At 39.3% G+C, this 8,354-nt stretch overlaps 1 long non-coding RNA gene across 1 annotated transcript in view; it reads right to left on the bottom strand.

Moving 5' to 3' along the window:
- Positions 1-1,283: 1,283 nt before the first annotated feature.
- The window catches only part of LOC133084875 (uncharacterized), an 86,867-nt gene continuing 79,796 nt past the window's right edge, over positions 1,284-8,354 (bottom strand). The window contains exons 2-3 of the long non-coding RNA XR_009699480.1: positions 4,738-4,844; positions 1,284-1,320 (exon numbers count right to left, since the gene is read on the bottom strand). This is a non-coding gene — a long non-coding RNA (uncharacterized LOC133084875). The remainder of the gene's footprint in view (positions 1,321-4,737; positions 4,845-8,354) is intronic.

Below are 8,354 nucleotides of genomic sequence, written 5' to 3'. Positions count from 1 at the left end.
TATCCTTGTATTATCTTTGAAATGTTCCCCAATAACAAGTTAAATAAATCAATACTTTTTAGGAAGGAATTCTAGAGCTTGTTTCACAAATCTTTTGTTTTTAAAACTTATATAAGGATCAGCAACACAGACTCAACGTGGGATCCGGACAGCCAAGTTCACATTGTTTGTTTTTAGAGGAGATCTTTATTTTCTTTCCTTTGTTTTGGGGTAAGAGGGATATTTAATTAAGACTATCTAATTATTTAATAACTTTAAAGTTTATTTGTCTCAAAATATTTGCCAGTTCTCTTTTCATTTCATCTTTTTTCTTCGTCTTTTCTGTTATCTGCTCTCTTTTTTTATTTCCTTTCTCCTTACCCTCTTCTACTCTGATGTTTTATCCAATATTTTTAGCTCTTTTCAGTGGCAGACTCAGCCCAGGGGCCTAATCTGTCACCACTGGATGCAGACATTTTCCTCAGCTGCTCTGTCCGTAAAGATCTCTTGTCCAATAACATTTCCAAGGCAGACGTGAGTACTGGAGAGGTTATGCCAGTGGCACATGAAGTAGAAAACTGTAAGTTTTCAGGAAGGGAAACATTAACATTTTCTTTATCCCTATTTAGAATCTCATTAAAAATCCATATAATAGATTAAGGACAATACTTTGATAACCCATTTCCGAGGAGCTGAGAGATTTAAAATAAGTAAGAATGCTTATCTTTCCAGTCTCCTCTACTAAAGGGGTTGTTTTAAGTTTCTTAGTTGTCTTTTACTGTGCCATAGAGAACAGGGCTTTCAGGTGGGTTGAAAATAATGGGGGGGGGGTCACTGGCAGCAAGGCTGGTCCAGCCTCGTGTCCCGGGAAGAATGAATTTAGAGTGAATGAAGTTTGAGTCACCACCTGCCTGCCATTTACTGATGTGCAATCTTGGATCAATAGTTCAATATCTCTGAAGACTATTTCCTCAAAAGGAAATTGGGAACAGGTAATATCTTATTTATAAATTGTCTGGAGGATTAAATTGATTGAGAAACTGTAAAGAAAGTATAAATCTAGTGTTCTCCCTGAAATACTGTAGGAACCCGTTAATGTTAATTTCCCTCCATCTTTGTACCATTCCTAATTACATCCAGCACAGAACAGGATAATAAAAGAGTGAAATCAGATTGAATGTTTTATCTCCTGGATTCTGGAAGACAAACTGGATATCTAGCCACCTCCTTGTTTCCTTCTTCTTCCCTAAATGAAAGTCTGGAGAATTTCGCTCCCTACTTATAACGAAGATAAAAGGGAATTCCAGCATCCTGAAACAAGGGGTTCCCCGAATAGTCAGCCTGTGGAAAGAATGAAATCAGGGTGAATAGAAGAAAGAGCATTGACTCAGAGTAACGGGTAGGTATGGTGATTCACTTACCATGTCTGAGACACAGTCAACTCATGTATGAAATGGGTATAATCATGTCATTTCTGAGCACCTCTAAGTGCTGCTGGGACAATCAAATTGCTTATTAAATGAACTCAGTTGGAAAAATCATAAAGCACTTTATAAGCGTAGAGTGTATAAGTTAAACTATGGGCCACAACACTAAAATATACTTAGACCTGTAAAGACAATAATACAGATAAATAAATGCATATATACATATGTAAACAAACAAACAAAACCTCAAACACTAGCTGACGTGACCCCAGGGGTGGAGGAGGAACAGCAAGTGTGATTTATCTATTGCTTTGGGAAAGGAAAGTGTTTATTGCCTTTTGCAGAGTTAGTTACTGATAAAAGTTCACCTTGTTCCTTGAGTTGCAGCCTTTGCCCCACAGATTCAGGGAAAAGCCCTGAAAGCAATTCCCAAGTGGAGTCTGGACTACAAGTGAGACAATTGATTTAAAAAAATTCTTTTCTGGCCAGAAGCCATTGTTTATTACTATTTGAATAATGATGTAATGCCTGTAACTTGAAAAAGTTATGTCTTTGGAACTCAGAATTTGGTCTATAATAATAGAATGAGTGGGTATTTATTATAGTAAGAGCCACTATGGAATAGATTCTTCTTCAGTAAAATACCGCCATACGGTTAAGAGAGGAATCTCTTTTTCATTGATGGATGAATATCAATGAATAGGAATCACTCCAGAAGTGGCCATATGCAAAACGTTGAGCATATTTTAAAAGTTAAAATAGCCTTGATTTTCATTATGTTGATCTCATGATCTCATCATCCTCTGCGAGCCCATTAACAAAGTGTCTTGAATGGAACTTTTAAAAGCCTCACCGAACACCCGCCATCCACGCCCTGACCCTGCAGGCTAAGCCTCTCTCCCTAGTCCTGACCAGGAGGGCTAGGAGGATTCTAAGAGTTCACCGCGTCAGGTCTGGACTTCCTTGTCCCACTGTGGACTCCATCCCCCAGAGGCTTGCAGAAGAATACTCAAGGGCACAGCTTCCCTGGTACCTGGTGTGCTTCCCGGGGCCAGGAACCCAGGAAATGCACCTCCTGACTCATCTGATTCTCACCTCATTTCCAGCTCTGCTTTCACTTCACACTAGGGCAGAATCCTGACCAGAACATCAGCCTGGCTAGAAACATTTTGGTACCTGAGTGAAAAAACCGTACCTGGGATTGTAAGGGAATTATATATTATTTCCCACTTTGCGCCCATAGCCAAGACAGGTGAAACAAAAGCAGAGCCACTGTGCCCCAGAGATTAAGGGCCTCGTTAATGGAAAGCAATGCTGATAATTCACCTGGACTGCAGTCAGGAGGGGAAGCACCTGGTGAAAAGGTGTGGTCCCAGGAGCAGGTGCAGGGGCTTATTGGGACATTAGCATGCCAGTAGGAGAGTGACAAGCAGTTCATGTGAAAGACTAGAGGTGGGACTCAGAGGGACTCTAGCATCAGGACCAAACAGCCAAATTGAGTCTTGTAGAGGCAACCCCAGAGCACTGAGGAAGTCTGGCCAGAAAATGATGCAATAAAAGCGATGTTGGAAGAATGGATGGATGAAAAAGTGGAAGGGTGATTAAAAGCAGGACCACGTGATCGTTTTCAATAAAAATCCTTGGTTGGGCAGTTGTGTGCTGAAATAATCAAGGGCACAGCTGAGAGCATATATGACAACAGAGGATACACTGATTATGTTGAGGAAAGATCCTGGTTTTGAGGAGATGATGACTTTTATTTCTGAGCGTGACACAGTTTCTCCACAGGAGGTGGTGGGCCAAGTTCAGACCTGCTGTAGGACCTCAGATCCTGTGAGCAGCAGAAGGTTGAAGGTTGCAATGGTGGCTCTGGGTAGAGCTTGAATTCTGCAAAGTCCCACCACCAGCCCAGGAGAGGGGAAAATGGAGGTCGCCCCTCCCACTCTCCTACTAACTGACCCGGAGGAAACAGGAAGCAAATGGAAACGCATTCCCTCAACCTGTCTCTTAGAATCTACCTTGTGTAGAACTTGCTCTGCATATATGTTGGTAATAAACAAAGCTAGTCTCCAAAGTTTGAATGCAAACCTGATTGTTGGTCTGTTCTTGTGTACTGCCAGTTGAAAATTGGGAATATCCAAAATTGAAATATACACAGGAAATAGGAGGTTATAAAAATAGAGGGAGAAATCAGACCTAGCAAGTCTGAATTTATCTACATAGAGGTGAACATTGAAATTCTATGAATGCTAAAAAGTGGAAAAGAGAAGTGATATGACCAAAAGTCATATGATAAATTAAAGGCCCGAGTTAAACTTTTAACACCAAAAGTTGTGGTACATAGAACCGAACAGGAGGCAAACCCCCAAATTTCAGTCTTAGCCTCCAATTTGCTTTTACCATTTCCCTCGATTATTTGTATTCCTTACACATATCTCTTTAATATTACACTATCTCTGGGTGTGGTATTTTATTTGTGGAATGGAAGATAAGAGCAATTTTGAATGAAGTGTCAAAAAACATAAAATTCACATTGATAGCAGTAAACCAAATTACCACCTAGTAGATAGATAAGGAAAACAACAACGATTTAAATATGATATACTGAAATAAAAAAACCACATCGTTTTGTAAGCCTATCAGCATAGTATCTAATGATAGGATCAAGCAAATATTATCTTCCTTGACATAGCTGAATAATTTGGAAACAAGAGACATGGGTCAAAATTGACCAGAATATTTAACTCAGTAAGCTTGATTTGAGAGATAGAAATAAAAACCTGTCAAATTGCAAACACATCCTTTCTCTTCTTGATCACTAACATGATGATCAGAACCTTGGAAAAATGTGCCTGAAATCATGATTTGCCAGCATTTGGTTATGAAACTTTTCAATCAAGTACCTTTTCATCAGTACTGCTGAGCAGTAGTCAATATCATCTTTAATTTCAAGGCAAAGTAACCTAGGCACAGAATGACTTTCTGAAAGACGTAGAAGAAGTTGGTGTGATAACCCTTCAAAACTAATTCAGTGGACCAAGTGAAGGCCACTTGAGGGCAAAATGGAAGATGAAAAAAGTTTAAAAGGTAGTTTGGAGGCTGTTAGTGTCTGGTCAGCCTTTTTCCATAAAAACCTATTCTTAATGGGACTGTAGGATCCCGACTGATAGCACTTTCTGGTTACTTTACTTTTCCTCCATGCCCAACCTGATTGAGAAATTCAACAATACAAAACAGGAAGGCCCATGAGAGACCAAACTACTACCCTTAATTGGGCTGACAGTGGGGTGAGTGGCTTATCTTGGGGGTGAGAGGGCTCCCTGGTACTGACCTCAGAATCAGGCAGAGAGGTCCTCGCATCCAACCTCCCAGCCTCCAAGGCAGGGTCTCTCCAGTGGGGTGGTGCTCCTATAAACTGATATAGGCACTGTACGTGGCCTGTAAAAGATGTACAATGATATTTATTAAATTAATTGATGAACTGAATTAGAATAACTTTTCTCTGCATTGTTCAATACAAAGAAAAAAACTAAATTATTTGTTTCAGAATCATCTAATACCCAATAAAACATTTTTAGCCTTTTTTGGGCATAATTTTATATTGTTCCACTTATCTAGGAACTAGTCTGTGTAATGAAAACAATCATTATTGAATAGCAAGGAAAAAAGACTTGGGTACATACATCTGTCCTGGAAAGAATGCTTTTCCAGATTCATTATTCATATTGTAGCCTAAAATTCCTACAAATGCAAGACTTGTTCAGAAAAAAGCAACCCCACTTAAAGAAGACGAAAATAGTTTTCTTGGAACTGTCTCACCTGCCCAGGAAAATGGAACTTCTCTGTTTGCACTAACCTTCATAAATATCATTAAATCAAGTCTTTAAAGGAGAGAATGGATTTTTAGAAAGAAGACGTCTTCAAGGTAATCCTTGAAGATTACAGTGAAGTCCATCCAAGGTCAGAAGTGATATGCAAATTGTTCTAAAGTGTGAGGAGGGACTTCCCTGGTGGCACAGTGGTTAAGAATCGCCTGCCAAAGCAGGGGACACAGGTTCGAGCCCTGGTCTGGGAAGATCCCACATGCCGCGGAGCAACTAAGCCCCTGCGCCACAACTACTGAGCCTGAGCTCTAGAACCCGCGAGCCACAACTACTGAAGCCCGTGCGCCTAGAGACCGTGCTCCGCAACAAGAGAAGCCACCGCAACGAGAAGCCCGCGCACCGCAACTAGAGAAAGCCCGCACACAGCAATGAAGACCCAACACAGCCAAATAAATAAATAAATCTTTTTAAAAATTTTTAAAAAGTAAAGTGTGAGGGAAGGCCTTGGTTTTCTTTTCTGATTTCCACAGCCCTGCTTTGTGACTCGAAGAGTCTAGCTGATTCTATGTTACGTGAGGAAGTTGAAAGGAGATAAAATACAAGGTCTTTCCTGGAAATAACATGTATGTTATTTCCTAACTTTTGAAAACCTGCCTTTTTTGTTTTCTCCAGAATAAGGTGTAGTAATCCATAGCAGTAGGCAGCAAAATAAAGAATGAAAAGGGGCCCTTTTGAAAGATTTCTGGTGTTTCTCGATTAAGAGGGTGGGACTTAGGCAACGTCATTTTACTGTAATAACAGAAATGCTGGCTCCTACACGTTTATCTTAAAATCTAAAGACACAGAACCGCGGGAAACACTATTTCCCATACAGACTGCAATGAAGCTCTAAAGATGTGGGCCCTTCAAATCACTGGTTGTATTTTCTCTATTCTTTTATTGGGACTCGTGTTTATCATTCATGGGTCATTCAAAGATACTTTTTGTCTTAAGCAATACATATTACCAATTTTATACCAGGTCCTATGATACATGCTGGTAACAGAACTATTAATAGGTAAGGGCTTTTACCCTCCAGTGTCTCCTAGTCTGGTTGGAGGGAAGCGATACCTGAGCTGAATTGGGGAGGCGTTAAAAATCTACATTTTAGAGTCCATCTTCGACCTTTTATCACTTTACTGCTATTGTAAAGACACCAGAGGCACTTGACAGTTTCTGTGAAATATTTCTACCAGGTAGTGTTAGATGAATGCTCACAGGCCCCCAAGAGAGTTGCAGCCAGCTGAGTCCCTGCAAACAACGGTGACAGTTGCCGTAGCCCATGCACCTTCACCCCAAGGGCAATCACACCACTCAGGTGACATCCGCTTCCTTGGAAACTTGGAGTCTTCAAAGCATAAGGGAAAACCAAGTATTTTTGTTTATAAGATTAATAGTTTTTTTCAACATGCTTTGTGAAAATTGAAGAGAAATAGAGGAAGACAGAATATAGATCTATAGATCTAAACATATATATATATATATATATATATATATATATATCTTCAAGGTCAGAAGTGTTTGTTCTCTCTGTGTATTTACCTATCTAGAATATATATATATTCTAGATATATTTATATATATATATATATACACATAAATTTTTCAGTATGTTCTAGCTTCCTGAGCACTCTTGTATGTGATACATGAGGTCTCAAGGAAAGAAAAATCAGAAAATGTCTTTTATTTTTACTAATATCCAGTGGAGTAAATCGAATGAATCTTTATGCAATTAAGAAACTGATTTTTTAATTCCTTCCAATATGTTTATTCTTGATCTTGGATTACTGTGGAGTTTGAAGAAAATCAATGACACTTTTATATCTATCTGTGCTTGGAACCGATGAAAAGACAGACGCAGAAGTTTGGTAGATGGAAATCAAAACACACGCTAAGTGGGAAGGTGTGACCGAGGAGTGAGGCACAAAGGCTTCTGAACAGTAAACTCAGCAACTAGGCAGACTTACCCTCCCAGACACACGCATTTCTGAGAGCTCAGGGCTCCCCTCCCAGACACACGCATTTCTGAGAGCTCAGGGCTCCCCTCCCAGAGGCTGGATCTCATGCTAAGTGCACAAAAGCCAAGAGCCAACAAGAAACAGCCCAGAGACAGAGAGGAGAGGAAAGATGGAGCCTGCACATCCAGCTCCTTCTCTCCTGAACTTACCACTCAGGTGATCACTTTTCCCCCCCAACTGGGGAAATAACAGAACATGCTGAGGGGCCAGGAGTCTGCCCTGGGAAGAGTTCCTTCATGGAAACGTAAGCTGAGGAGAGGGTCAGCTTGGCCACTGCACGTGCTTACAGCCCCTTGGTGGACCCTCACTCCTTAGAGGGGTTTTCTGACGTTGTATTCCTGAAGTGATATCATGCTCCCAATACATGTAAGGATTGCTAATAGGCTCAGAATTATATGTTTATAAACAATGTAACAAAGGCTAATAGGCACTGGAATTCAGGTAAATATCACATTGATCAGAAAGCCAACATAAGGAAGGTTGACCCAGAAACAGGCACCCGTCATTTTCTTTTAAGTAAATAAGTATCAGCCTTAGCTATTACCTGAAATGTGACATGGGATGATGAGATTTCACTCAGGTTCCAGAGCCTTGGTTATATAGGGGACAAACTTCACGAACCACAACTAATTCTACAAGACAGATTTCACAGAGTTTCATTGGGGAAGAAAAAATAAACAGCCTTTTAATAGCTCTTGCTGAAACAAAAACATGTTGAAGCAGAACTTACACCATACATCAAAATAAGCTCTGAGTAGGTTAAAGAGTGGAATATCAAAAAGCTAAAAAGAGATAAGAGGAGAAATAATGATGCCTCCATATTTGGTGTAACAGAAGCAAAGACTGACATGTTTCAAAACTAATTTTAAAATTAAAATTTTAAAATTAGTTTAAAAATTAGTTTAAAAAATTAAAATTTGTTAAAAAATTAGTTAAAAAATTAGTTTAAAAAATTAAAATTTGAATTTTAAAATTGAAAAGTAAAATTTACAGCTAAAATACATTAAAAATTTATTCTGTAAATTTAAAAACTAAAATAAATAACAAAATTAAAATAAAAGCATGCT

This window comes from Eubalaena glacialis, chromosome 2 (genome assembly GCF_028564815.1).
Source record: "Eubalaena glacialis isolate mEubGla1 chromosome 2, mEubGla1.1.hap2.+ XY, whole genome shotgun sequence".
NCBI classification, from domain to species: Eukaryota; Metazoa; Chordata; class Mammalia; order Artiodactyla; family Balaenidae; genus Eubalaena; species Eubalaena glacialis.
This window is presented reverse-complemented; position numbering and strand designations above follow the sequence as displayed.